This window comes from Zootoca vivipara, chromosome 4 (assembly GCF_965207765.1).
Source record: "Zootoca vivipara chromosome 4, rZooViv2.hap1.1, whole genome shotgun sequence".
Taxonomy (NCBI): Eukaryota; Metazoa; Chordata; class Lepidosauria; order Squamata; family Lacertidae; genus Zootoca; species Zootoca vivipara.
The window spans coordinates 83490113-83504854 of record NC_142587.1 but is presented as its reverse complement, the minus strand read 5'-3'; positions in this window follow the sequence as shown (position 1 = coordinate 83504854).

Below are 14742 nucleotides of genomic sequence, written 5' to 3'. Positions count from 1 at the left end.
TCTCCTCTGCTCAAAATCTTCCTGAATCTTGTGTTTCCCCCTAGAGGGAAACCCCTCCCAGGCAGCCCTGACCCTTTCCCCTTATAAAGCAAATACAAACTATACAATAACATAACAAAATAATGAAAGTAGAAACAAAGCAAGAAACAATTATGCTAAAATTAAACTACTACCCACCCTGACTAAACATTTGTCCCACCGCAAACAGAAAGATGATAATAAAATAATACAATATCATAAAGTTTGAGTTCCTCACTTGTACTCTTATAAATCATTTAATGTGTCAACAAGAATAGAATAGAAATTTTTAATATTTGTTGGTATTAAAGGGTTAAGTTATACTAATCGCTCTGAACACTGAGCAGCTGAGCATCATGAAACATCTGGGAATGTAAGACAGCCTGTATAAATAGTCAGTTCCTTACATGTGCTCATTCTCTTACCGGTAGTAGCGTTTTTTTCTCTTAGGAGTGGTTTTTCTCTTGGTGGCTGTAATCATGCCTCAAGATTGTGCGCTGAGGCAAAGTTTTGTTTAAGTTTCTACTTGGCAAGAGATGAAGGATGTCTGCCTTATCTCCAGGCTATATTTTCTGTAAATAAAGTCTTTTGAGTTTGCAACGTCCTCCAGAGTTCCTGAATTTATGACTCTAGCTGACTCACCCTTACTCTTTGCCGTGGCGCAAAACGCTCTGCTGAAAAGGAAGATTTACGTCCGGAAGCGCAACTGGACCGGTAAGTTTGTTTACTTAAACACAAGCTAATTAAAGCTTATGGACAATATTGCAGTTGTTGTATAAGGGATTCTTATTATTATGACTGGAATGCAATGAAAATTAAGAAGATTTTGGAACGCAGAAATGAAGCAAATAATCAAGCCATCAGTTCTAGCACGTGAGAGGCTACTTTATCTAAATTATATAATTCAATATTTGAAGGATTGATATTAATAATTCTATTATAAAATGGTAATGTTATAATGAGGCTATTATTCTATTGTAAATGAAAACTAATAAAAATATTATTGAAAAAACTAATAAAATGTGCATTTCTTACCCACCCTTTGCCCTTGCTAAAATGTCTCTCCTATGCAAACTCTGTTTTATAGACTTGCAACCCTTCAAAAGAAATGCATATTTAAATACCCTAAAAACTTGTGTGAAAAGTGGGGTAATACCAAGGGCCTAATACCAAGAACAAGAATACTTGGCTGAAACCCACCCAGCTCTACTTCACTCAAGTCTGACAGTTGACCAGGCCTACATCATTCTGGCTACATTGAAAGCCTTGCCTTTCTTTGCCCTCACTTGGAGTTCTACTTACCGTCTCTCAGCTGCCAATTACTCTGCAGGCAGAAGGAGAGAGTCCATAAACTGAGTGAAGAGACATGACTGTGAACAGGGAATTTAAAGGGTTCAGGACAAGGAAATGTAGGAACTCTCTGTCCTAAGCAATACAACTCCCATGCTCCACTGATCCATCACGGAGCGGAGCAGATGGAGAGGGCTGTGATGTCTTCCTGGTCCTGTGCTTTCCTCACCTCTCTTACCAGTGGCTTCTACAAAGTTCCTGCACAAGCAGAAGCCATTTCCCAGGGGCAGTGGAGAGACCTAGCAGAAGGGTGAGGACATCATTTCAAGGCGAAGACCAGGACCGTACATCTTGCTTTAGAACAGGGTTGGGCAAACTGTCACTCTGGAGCCACATGCGGGTCCTCTCCCTAATGGCCATAAGTCCTCAAGCAGGGAGTTCAGACTTCCAGCAAAAGTAATGTTTTCTTCTCATGGGAAACCGCTAGGAATGGAGGAAAGGGGAAAAGGAGGGTGACACATACAGAAGAGGCTGTCAGAGAGAGTGAAAAGAAGGTGTCTTGTATCTTGATAACTGTGGCTCCACTGTATGTGGATTAGTTTTCTCAAAGGGAGAGTTACAGTTCTCTCATCAATCTGCTGTTCACAAAACCATTCAGTTGAAGCCATGACAGTTCACCTGATAGAAATGTGACGTAACTTTGTGGTATAGATATGTCCACAGAATACCAGAAGTGCAGAATTTCACCCTCAGCTTCATAGTACCCTTCAGAATTTTACAGGAAGCCTCACACTGTAAGGCCTATTAAAGGTAAAGGTAAAGGGACCCCTGACCGATGACTCTGGGGTTGCGGTGCTCATCTCACTTTACTGGCCGAGGGAGCCGGCATACAGCTTCCAGGTCATGTGGCCATCATGATTAAGCCGCTTCAGGCGAACCAGAGCAGTGCACGGAAATGCCGTTTACCTTCCCGCGGGAGCAGTACCTATTTATCTACTTGCACTTTGACGTGCTCTCGAACTGCTATGTTGGCAGGAGCAGGGACCAAGCAACAGAAGCTCACCCCATCGCAGGGATTCGAACCGGCAACCTTCTGATCGCCAAGCCCTTAGGCTCTGTGGTTTAGACCACAGCGCCACCCGCAGTGAGACGTGGAGACCAACCTCCTGTGTTGTGGGTGGGTGAGATTGGTCAGCCACAACACCCGATTGGTAGGTCCCTCGATGTTGGGTTCAATCGGGCCAATGGGGCACAGTCCAAATGGATCGAGGGACCTATATATACCCATGCACGAGACCCAGAGCTTCCTTTTTCGGCCCGTGCATTCAGAACAAGCTAACAGCGTGTCCTCTGTGCAGCCTTTGACGGATCATCCTGGTGATTTCTTTCCGTTATCCCTTCTTTCCCTTAATTCCTTCCAATTGTTTTCTTTCCCCCCTTTGTTAATTATTATTCCTTTCCCTTCCTTTCCCCCTGTAGGGGCTTTCGCCCCACAGAGTTTTTGCCCCCTGAGCGCTCCCGGTTTGCGGAGCTTGCCGCTGCCTGCTTAACTTTACCTTTGGGCTCTTTGTGCAGCGGCTTTTTATTCTCAGTTCTGACTGCGGCTGCAGCTTCGGGGGTTTGAATTTATCGGGTGATTTGTGAGTTTCATTGTCTGGGCTGTTCTGTCCAGCTGATCACTTTGGGTATCGTTTTTGAGAGTTCCCTCTCTGATGGAATAGCAAATTTTTCATTACCCGTTCTGCTCGGAGGCTGGTGGGGGATTTCCTAGGGCCAAGACCCCCCCCCCTTTTCAGCCCTATCACCATTTTGTCCTCCTTTCTGAGTTGGGGGAGGTTTAGCCCCAGCTGGTTTGGCAGGAGCACCATCTGGATTACCAGAGTGCTTTTATTATTATGTGTACATTTTGATCGAGATGCCTATTAAGAGGAATCTCAGTCCTGCTCTCCCTTCAAAAAGGGTGATTAGAAGCTCGTCTCAGGCATTGCGTTCAACGTCGGCCCCAGCGATTCATCAGATTACGCTGGATTGCTTGGGAGCAATCATGGCTGATATTGGTTCAGACCCTGCGGCCATGAGAAGGTTTAATACGGAGCTTGAGTCTTTGGCTCAGCAATTTGGGAGGCAGCCTGATGATCAGCCCGGCCCCTCCACGTCTTCCACTGTTTGTGAGGCTCATAGTCCTACAGATGTGAGGCTTATGACCCTTCTGGGGCCTTGCTCTCCCAATTGCAGCCTTCCAGGATCCCAGTCCCAGCTAGCCCTAGGGGGTCGTACTAGGAGTATGGGTGCCATGATGCAGCGGGCCTTCCGGTCCAGACTGCCTCCTTCGCAGTTGGCACCCCAGGGGTCTGGGAGTTCAGGGCCTTAATTTGCTCAGCACGTGGTTGGGATCTTCTTCCCAGCCAAGCTCCTCACATGTTTTTAGTTCTGGGCAGGTTTGGTCCTTTGAGGGAGGCGCTCAGCATCCAGTCTTTGGAGGAGGATCCCCCAGTGCCTAGAGTCCCTTCTTCTGGCAGCAAGCAGCAGAGGAGTCATCGCTCCAAGCGCAGGGCCAATAGGCGCAGAGATGGCGATTCCTCCTCTTCTATTGGTATGTCTTCTCAGACCTCCGATGGCGATTCAGACGTGGTTCTGGGTCTGTATTGGGGTCACGGTGAGAGGGCTATCATTATGGATTTTTGCCATGGGAAAAAGTTACTCTGCGGCAGATTCAGTCCCTGTTGGGGAATTTGAATTTCGCGTGCATGGTGGTAGCCCCTGGTAGCCCTTTTTGCGCACGCTTAGTCAGACTCTCCCTGTACTCCATCATTGAGTACAGTTGCCCAGCGAGGTCAGGGCAGATCTCAAGATGCGGCTTGAATTCCTTAGGGAGTTCAATGGCATATCCTTGTGGCAGGATACTTTGATTCTGCAATTCGATTTCCAGGTCCATTCGGACGCTGCTGGTTCCTTGGGTTTGGGGCTTCATTTCTGTGGCCGTTGGTGTGCTCAGGGGTGGCCTGGGTACTGGCAGGGTACAGCCATTACCCATGATTTAACCTTTCTTGAGTTTTTCCCCCATTGTAGTGGCAGTGCACATCTGGACCACGGAGTTCAAAGACCTGCGGGTCTGTTTCTGGTCCGATAATAAGGCCATGGTGAGCATTTTGGCAAAACAGTCATTCTGCTCCAGTAGAGTCTCTGCACTTTTACACACATTTCTGCTGCAGTGCCTCGGGTTTAATATTGTATTTCCTGCCCATTTCATTGCTGGCGCCCTATCCCGTTTTCAGATGGAGCGCTTCAGATCGCTGGCTTCCGATGCCCAGCAGTTTCCGGACTATTACCCAGTTCAGCTTTGGAACCTTGGCAGCAGCGAGTCCTTCAGGGAGTACTAGCATCTATTTCTCCTTCTACATTGAGGTCTTATAAGAAGGCCTGGGTGGTCTTTTTATTTTTTTAAAAAAATAAGCCTTTAGAGCGCAGCATTTGACAAGCGATGGTACAGAGTCGCCATCCACTAATTGCAGTATTTGGCTCACCTGTGGTTTATGGGTCATACTGTGAAGTCCATCCGTGTTCAGTCTTCCGCCATTTCATTTTTTCTGTAAGTCCCTTCATTCCAGAGACCCTTGTGCATAGTTTGTGGTGTGCAAGGCTCTTGAGGGTTGGGCCAGGTTGCAGCCACCAAAGTCGCCAGGTAGGAGGCTAGTCACATTTGACATTTTATGCGCTGTGCGCAGCACGTTGACACTAGTTTGCTGGTCTATTTATGAGGCAGGACTCTTTTCGGCAGCTTTTTCAATAGAATATTTTGGTGCACTGCATGTGGGGAAAGGGGCGCTGGAGTATTGCTTTTGCAGGGGCTTGCTTTTGCAGGAGATTCAGCTGTCTGATTCTGAGCTGGTGCTCACTATTTGAAATTCCAAAATGGACCAGTTGGGAAGAGGTGCCTTGATGAGGCCGCCTGCCACTGGTAAGCCCAGCCCTTGTACAGTGAAAGATGCCAAGAGACATTTGTCACTTCGCCCACCTGAGGATGGTACCTTCCTGATCTACAAGGGTGGGACCCTGTTAAAGTGGCATCAATTTGCTGCAGTAATGTATAAGCCACTAGCAGTGTGTGGCCTGCTAGCCAGTGACCTTGCACCTCATTCTTTCCTTATTGGGGCAGCTAGTACCACTGGGATGCAGGTGGCGGTGTGGGTTAAGCTTAGGGCTTGCTGATCAGAAGGTCGGCGGTTTGAATCCCCGCGACGGGGTGACCTCCCGTTGCTTGGTCCCAGCTCCTGCCAACCTAGCAGTTCGAAAGCACGTCAAAGTGCAAGTAGATAAATAGGAACCGCTACAGCGGGAGAGTAAACGACATTTCCGTGTGCTGCTCTGGTTGGCCAGAAGTGGCTTTGTCATGCTGGCTACATGACCTGGAAGCTATATGTCGGCTCTCTCGGCCAATAATGTGAGATGAGCACCGCAACTGGAGTCAGTCACGACTGGACCTAATGGTCAGGGGTCCCTTTACATTTACTACCACTGGGAGGCAGTGGGGTGTAGGGGTTAAGAGCGGTAGACTCGTAATCTTGGGAACTGGGTTCGCGTCTCTGCCAAGAGGGTGGCAGTCTGGGTCACTCAGCTACAACAGCCGTTTACCAGTGCAGCAAACGGAAGAGGGGAGAACTTCTATTCTGGCCACCTGAGCCTTTGGGACCACAGATGTGATCATGGATCCAATACTCCACTGCTCTCTAACCATAGTTTTGATTGCTGTGCTTCAGGACTCAGAAGAAAATAACATATCCATTTGTCAATCCCGATATGACAGGAGCAGGGAAGCAATTTCACCCCAAGGAGTAGATTGGAATGTGGCCAATCTTCCATGGGTGGATGGGGCCAAAAGCAGAATAAAAATCCAAATAAAGAAAGAAATAGAAATAGAAAATAAATAAAATCAACAGTCACACACACAGAGAGAGAAAGAGTCAGGCAGACACACATTCAGAAAGCCAGACTCCGAAATATTAGCCGAGGCTTATCTCTGAGCTTAGCACTGTTGGGCAGAGTGCTAAAATTCTGGATAAGACTCTGCTTGCACTTTGGGCTCTTGGTGGTGCTTGGTGCCAGGGGTGCCGACTTGAATACAATATGGGGGGAGGCAGGTAAGCTCCGCCCCACATAATTGATCACATGATGCACGCCATTTGAATGGCAATGCCCATCAACTTGGGGGGGGAGGCGTAACCCCCTCAAATTGTTTATGGGGGAAGCAAAGGGACTTCGGCCTTTAGGAGTTGGCTGCTATGCTTGTGCTAAAATTTGGTCCTTTGAGGGAGGCGCTCAGCATCCAGTCTTTGGAGGAGGATCCCCCAGTGCCTAGAGTCCCTTCTTCTGGCAGCAAGCAGCAGAGGAGTCATCGCTCCAAGCGCAGGGCCAATAGGCGCAGAGATGGCGATTCCTCCTCTTCTATTGGTATGTCTTCTCAGACCTCCGATGGCGATTCAGACGTGGTTCTGGGTCTGTATTGGGGTCACGGTGAGAGGGCTATCATTATGGATTTTTGCCATGGGAAAAAGTTACTCTGCGGCAGATTCAGTCCCTGTTGGGGAATTTGAATTTCGCGTGCATGGTGGTAGCCCCTGGTAGCCCTTTTTGCGCACGCTTAGTCAGACTCTCCCTGTACTCCATCATTGAGTACAGTTGCCCAGCGAGGTCAGGGCAGATCTCAAGATGCGGCTTGAATTCCTTAGGGAGTTCAATGGCATATCCTTGTGGCAGGATACTTTGATTCTGCAATTCGATTTCCAGGTCCATTCGGACGCTGCTGGTTCCTTGGGTTTGGGGCTTCATTTCTGTGGCCGTTGGTGTGCTCAGGGGTGGCCTGGGTACTGGCAGGGTACAGCCATTACCCATGATTTAACCTTTCTTGAGTTTTTCCCCCATTGTAGTGGCAGTGCACATCTGGACCACGGAGTTCAAAGACCTGCGGGTCTGTTTCTGGTCCGATAATAAGGCCATGGTGAGCATTTTGGCAAAACAGTCATTCTGCTCCAGTAGAGTCTCTGCACTTTTACACACATTTCTGCTGCAGTGCCTCGGGTTTAATATTGTATTTCCTGCCCATTTCATTGCTGGCGCCCTATCCCGTTTTCAGATGGAGCGCTTCAGATCGCTGGCTTCCGATGCCCAGCAGTTTCCGGACTATTACCCAGTTCAGCTTTGGAACCTTGGCAGCAGCGAGTCCTTCAGGGAGTACTAGCATCTATTTCTCCTTCTACATTGAGGTCTTATAAGAAGGCCTGGGTGGTCTTTTTATTTTTTTAAAAAAATAAGCCTTTAGAGCGCAGCATTTGACAAGCGATGGTACAGAGTCGCCATCCACTAATTGCAGTATTTGGCTCACCTGTGGTTTATGGGTCATACTGTGAAGTCCATCCGTGTTCAGTCTTCCGCCATTTCATTTTTTCTGTAAGTCCCTTCATTCCAGAGACCCTTGTGCATAGTTTGTGGTGTGCAAGGCTCTTGAGGGTTGGGCCAGGTTGCAGCCACCAAAGTCGCCAGGTAGGAGGCTAGTCACATTTGACATTTTATGCGCTGTGCGCAGCACGTTGACACTAGTTTGCTGGTCTATTTATGAGGCAGGACTCTTTTCGGCAGCTTTTTCAATAGAATATTTTGGTGCACTGCATGTGGGGAAAGGGGCGCTGGAGTATTGCTTTTGCAGGGGCTTGCTTTTGCAGGAGATTCAGCTGTCTGATTCTGAGCTGGTGCTCACTATTTGAAATTCCAAAATGGACCAGTTGGGAAGAGGTGCCTTGATGAGGCCGCCTGCCACTGGTAAGCCCAGCCCTTGTACAGTGAAAGATGCCAAGAGACATTTGTCACTTCGCCCACCTGAGGATGGTACCTTCCTGATCTACAAGGGTGGGACCCTGTTAAAGTGGCATCAATTTGCTGCAGTAATGTATAAGCCACTAGCAGTGTGTGGCCTGCTAGCCAGTGACCTTGCACCTCATTCTTTCCTTATTGGGGCAGCTAGTACCACTGGGATGCAGGTGGCGGTGTGGGTTAAGCTTAGGGCTTGCTGATCAGAAGGTCGGCGGTTTGAATCCCCGCGACGGGGTGACCTCCCGTTGCTTGGTCCCAGCTCCTGCCAACCTAGCAGTTCGAAAGCACGTCAAAGTGCAAGTAGATAAATAGGAACCGCTACAGCGGGAGAGTAAACGACATTTCCGTGTGCTGCTCTGGTTGGCCAGAAGTGGCTTTGTCATGCTGGCTACATGACCTGGAAGCTATATGTCGGCTCTCTCGGCCAATAATGTGAGATGAGCACCGCAACTGGAGTCAGTCACGACTGGACCTAATGGTCAGGGGTCCCTTTACATTTACTACCACTGGGAGGCAGTGGGGTGTAGGGGTTAAGAGCGGTAGACTCGTAATCTTGGGAACTGGGTTCGCGTCTCTGCCAAGAGGGTGGCAGTCTGGGTCACTCAGCTACAACAGCCGTTTACCAGTGCAGCAAACGGAAGAGGGGAGAACTTCTATTCTGGCCACCTGAGCCTTTGGGACCACAGATGTGATCATGGATCCAATACTCCACTGCTCTCTAACCATAGTTTTGATTGCTGTGCTTCAGGACTCAGAAGAAAATAACATATCCATTTGTCAATCCCGATATGACAGGAGCAGGGAAGCAATTTCACCCCAAGGAGTAGATTGGAATGTGGCCAATCTTCCATGGGTGGATGGGGCCAAAAGCAGAATAAAAATCCAAATAAAGAAAGAAATAGAAATAGAAAATAAATAAAATCAACAGTCACACACACAGAGAGAGAAAGAGTCAGGCAGACACACATTCAGAAAGCCAGACTCCGAAATATTAGCCGAGGCTTATCTCTGAGCTTAGCACTGTTGGGCAGAGTGCTAAAATTCTGGATAAGACTCTGCTTGCACTTTGGGCTCTTGGTGGTGCTTGGTGCCAGGGGTGCCGACTTGAATACAATATGGGGGGAGGCAGGTAAGCTCCGCCCCACATAATTGATCACATGATGCACGCCATTTGAATGGCAATGCCCATCAACTTGGGGGGGGAGGCGTAACCCCCTCAAATTGTTTATGGGGGAAGCAAAGGGACTTCGGCCTTTAGGAGTTGGCTGCTATGCTTGTGCTAAAATTTGGTCCTTTGAGGGAGGCGCTCAGCATCCAGTCTTTGGAGGAGGATCCCCCAGTGCCTAGAGTCCCTTCTTCTGGCAGCAAGCAGCAGAGGAGTCATCGCTCCAAGCGCAGGGCCAATAGGCGCAGAGATGGCGATTCCTCCTCTTCTATTGGTATGTCTTCTCAGACCTCCGATGGCGATTCAGACGTGGTTCTGGGTCTGTATTGGGGTCACGGTGAGAGGGCTATCATTATGGATTTTTGCCATGGGAAAAAGTTACTCTGCGGCAGATTCAGTCCCTGTTGGGGAATTTGAATTTCGCGTGCATGGTGGTAGCCCCTGGTAGCCCTTTTTGCGCACGCTTAGTCAGACTCTCCCTGTACTCCATCATTGAGTACAGTTGCCCAGCGAGGTCAGGGCAGATCTCAAGATGCGGCTTGAATTCCTTAGGGAGTTCAATGGCATATCCTTGTGGCAGGATACTTTGATTCTGCAATTCGATTTCCAGGTCCATTCGGACGCTGCTGGTTCCTTGGGTTTGGGGCTTCATTTCTGTGGCCGTTGGTGTGCTCAGGGGTGGCCTGGGTACTGGCAGGGTACAGCCATTACCCATGATTTAACCTTTCTTGAGTTTTTCCCCCATTGTAGTGGCAGTGCACATCTGGACCACGGAGTTCAAAGACCTGCGGGTCTGTTTCTGGTCCGATAATAAGGCCATGGTGAGCATTTTGGCAAAACAGTCATTCTGCTCCAGTAGAGTCTCTGCACTTTTACACACATTTCTGCTGCAGTGCCTCGGGTTTAATATTGTATTTCCTGCCCATTTCATTGCTGGCGCCCTATCCCGTTTTCAGATGGAGCGCTTCAGATCGCTGGCTTCCGATGCCCAGCAGTTTCCGGACTATTACCCAGTTCAGCTTTGGAACCTTGGCAGCAGCGAGTCCTTCAGGGAGTACTAGCATCTATTTCTCCTTCTACATTGAGGTCTTATAAGAAGGCCTGGGTGGTCTTTTTATTTTAAAAAAAAAAATAAGCCTTTAGAGCGCAGCATTTGCAGTATTTGGCTCACCTGTGGTTTATGGGTCATACTGTGAAGTCCATCCGTGTTCAGTCTTCCGCCATTTCATTTTTTCTGTAAGTCCCTTCATTCCAGAGACCCTTGTGCATAGTTTGTGGTGTGCAAGGCTCTTGAGGGTTGGGCCAGGTTGCAGCCACCAAAGTCGCCAGGTAGGAGGCTAGTCACATTTGACATTTTATGCGCTGTGCGCAGCACGTTGACACTAGTTTGCTGGTCTATTTATGAGGCAGGACTCTTTTCGGCAGCTTTTTCAATAGAATATTTTGGTGCACTGCATGTGGGGAAAGGGGCGCTGGAGTATTGCTTTTGCAGGGGCTTGCTTTTGCAGGAGATTCAGCTGTCTGATTCTGAGCTGGTGCTCACTATTTGAAATTCCAAAATGGACCAGTTGGGAAGAGGTGCCTTGATGAGGCCGCCTGCCACTGGTAAGCCCAGCCCTTGTACAGTGAAAGATGCCAAGAGACATTTGTCACTTCGCCCACCTGAGGATGGTACCTTCCTGATCTACAAGGGTGGGACCCTGTTAAAGTGGCATCAATTTGCTGCAGTAATGTATAAGCCACTAGCAGTGTGTGGCCTGCTAGCCAGTGACCTTGCACCTCATTCTTTCCTTATTGGGGCAGCTAGTACCACTGGGATGCAGGTGGCGGTGTGGGTTAAGCTTAGGGCTTGCTGATCAGAAGGTCGGCGGTTTGAATCCCCGCGACGGGGTGACCTCCCGTTGCTTGGTCCCAGCTCCTGCCAACCTAGCAGTTCGAAAGCACGTCAAAGTGCAAGTAGATAAATAGGAACCGCTACAGCGGGAGAGTAAACGACATTTCCGTGTGCTGCTCTGGTTGGCCAGAAGTGGCTTTGTCATGCTGGCTACATGACCTGGAAGCTATATGTCGGCTCTCTCGGCCAATAATGTGAGATGAGCACCGCAACTGGAGTCAGTCACGACTGGACCTAATGGTCAGGGGTCCCTTTACATTTACTACCACTGGGAGGCAGTGGGGTGTAGGGGTTAAGAGCGGTAGACTCGTAATCTTGGGAACTGGGTTCGCGTCTCTGCCAAGAGGGTGGCAGTCTGGGTCACTCAGCTACAACAGCCGTTTACCAGTGCAGCAAACGGAAGAGGGGAGAACTTCTATTCTGGCCACCTGAGCCTTTGGGACCACAGATGTGATCATGGATCCAATACTCCACTGCTCTCTAACCATAGTTTTGATTGCTGTGCTTCAGGACTCAGAAGAAAATAACATATCCATTTGTCAATCCCGATATGACAGGAGCAGGGAAGCAATTTCACCCCAAGGAGTAGATTGGAATGTGGCCAATCTTCCATGGGTGGATGGGGCCAAAAGCAGAATAAAAATCCAAATAAAGAAAGAAATAGAAATAGAAAATAAATAAAATCAACAGTCACACACACAGAGAGAGAAAGAGTCAGGCAGACACACATTCAGAAAGCCAGACTCCGAAATATTAGCCGAGGCTTATCTCTGAGCTTAGCACTGTTGGGCAGAGTGCTAAAATTCTGGATAAGACTCTGCTTGCACTTTGGGCTCTTGGTGGTGCTTGGTGCCAGGGGTGCCGACTTGAATACAATATGGGGGGAGGCAGGTAAGCTCCGCCCCACATAATTGATCACATGATGCACGCCATTTGAATGGCAATGCCCATCAACTTGGGGGGGGAGGCGTAACCCCCTCAAATTGTTTATGGGGGAAGCAAAGGGACTTCGGCCTTTAGGAGTTGGCTGCTATGCTTGTGCTAAAATTTGGTCCTTTGAGGGAGGCGCTCAGCATCCAGTCTTTGGAGGAGGATCCCCCAGTGCCTAGAGTCCCTTCTTCTGGCAGCAAGCAGCAGAGGAGTCATCGCTCCAAGCGCAGGGCCAATAGGCGCAGAGATGGCGATTCCTCCTCTTCTATTGGTATGTCTTCTCAGACCTCCGATGGCGATTCAGACGTGGTTCTGGGTCTGTATTGGGGTCACGGTGAGAGGGCTATCATTATGGATTTTTGCCATGGGAAAAAGTTACTCTGCGGCAGATTCAGTCCCTGTTGGGGAATTTGAATTTCGCGTGCATGGTGGTAGCCCCTGGTAGCCCTTTTTGCGCACGCTTAGTCAGACTCTCCCTGTACTCCATCATTGAGTACAGTTGCCCAGCGAGGTCAGGGCAGATCTCAAGATGCGGCTTGAATTCCTTAGGGAGTTCAATGGCATATCCTTGTGGCAGGATACTTTGATTCTGCAATTCGATTTCCAGGTCCATTCGGACGCTGCTGGTTCCTTGGGTTTGGGGCTTCATTTCTGTGGCCGTTGGTGTGCTCAGGGGTGGCCTGGGTACTGGCAGGGTACAGCCATTACCCATGATTTAACCTTTCTTGAGTTTTTCCCCCATTGTAGTGGCAGTGCACATCTGGACCACGGAGTTCAAAGACCTGCGGGTCTGTTTCTGGTCCGATAATAAGGCCATGGTGAGCATTTTGGCAAAACAGTCATTCTGCTCCAGTAGAGTCTCTGCACTTTTACACACATTTCTGCTGCAGTGCCTCGGGTTTAATATTGTATTTCCTGCCCATTTCATTGCTGGCGCCCTATCCCGTTTTCAGATGGAGCGCTTCAGATCGCTGGCTTCCGATGCCCAGCAGTTTCCGGACTATTACCCAGTTCAGCTTTGGAACCTTGGCAGCAGCGAGTCCTTCAGGGAGTACTAGCATCTATTTCTCCTTCTACATTGAGGTCTTATAAGAAGGCCTGGGTGGTCTTTTTATTTTAAAAAAAAAAATAAGCCTTTAGAGCGCAGCATTTGCAGTATTTGGCTCACCTGTGGTTTATGGGTCATACTGTGAAGTCCATCCGTGTTCAGTCTTCCGCCATTTCATTTTTTCTGTAAGTCCCTTCATTCCAGAGACCCTTGTGCATAGTTTGTGGTGTGCAAGGCTCTTGAGGGTTGGGCCAGGTTGCAGCCACCAAAGTCGCCAGGTAGGAGGCTAGTCACATTTGACATTTTATGCGCTGTGCGCAGCACGTTGACACTAGTTTGCTGGTCTATTTATGAGGCAGGACTCTTTTCGGCAGCTTTTTCAATAGAATATTTTGGTGCACTGCATGTGGGGAAAGGGGCGCTGGAGTATTGCTTTTGCAGGGGCTTGCTTTTGCAGGAGATTCAGCTGTCTGATTCTGAGCTGGTGCTCACTATTTGAAATTCCAAAATGGACCAGTTGGGAAGAGGTGCCTTGATGAGGCCGCCTGCCACTGGTAAGCCCAGCCCTTGTACAGTGAAAGATGCCAAGAGACATTTGTCACTTCGCCCACCTGAGGATGGTACCTTCCTGATCTACAAGGGTGGGACCCTGTTAAAGTGGCATCAATTTGCTGCAGTAATGTATAAGCCACTAGCAGTGTGTGGCCTGCTAGCCAGTGACCTTGCACCTCATTCTTTCCTTATTGGGGCAGCTAGTACCACTGGGATGCAGGTGGCGGTGTGGGTTAAGCTTAGGGCTTGCTGATCAGAAGGTCGGCGGTTTGAATCCCCGCGACGGGGTGACCTCCCGTTGCTTGGTCCCAGCTCCTGCCAACCTAGCAGTTCGAAAGCACGTCAAAGTGCAAGTAGATAAATAGGAACCGCTACAGCGGGAGAGTAAACGACATTTCCGTGTGCTGCTCTGGTTGGCCAGAAGTGGCTTTGTCATGCTGGCTACATGACCTGGAAGCTATATGTCGGCTCTCTCGGCCAATAATGTGAGATGAGCACCGCAACTGGAGTCAGACACGACTGGACCTAATGGTCAGGGGTCCCTTTACATTTACTACCACTGGGAGGCAGTGGGGTGTAGGGGTTAAGAGCGGTAGACTCGTAATCTTGGGAACTGGGTTCGCGTCTCCACTCCACTCCACCCGCCTCTTCAGGTGTTCACCTTGGCTGACCTATGCTGGTGTCCTGGGTCAGCGCTTCCTGCAAGAGTGCAGTGAGCTAGTCGAACCAGAGCCTATGCAACCACTCACTTTCTGTAATCAATAAAGATGTGGCCTAAATTCTGATAAAAACCAAACTAAAATTTGAGTCAAGTGTCAGTTTATTTAGCGGGGAGGTCTCTGAGTCTGAACACGCAAAACTGGCAAATCCAACTACCAAAGCTAACTGCTGAAACTAACTGCTACTTGAAGGTAAGCATTGAAACAAATTGCTGAACTGTCCATTTCACCCATTATATGCTTAAATGAAACATCCAGGCAA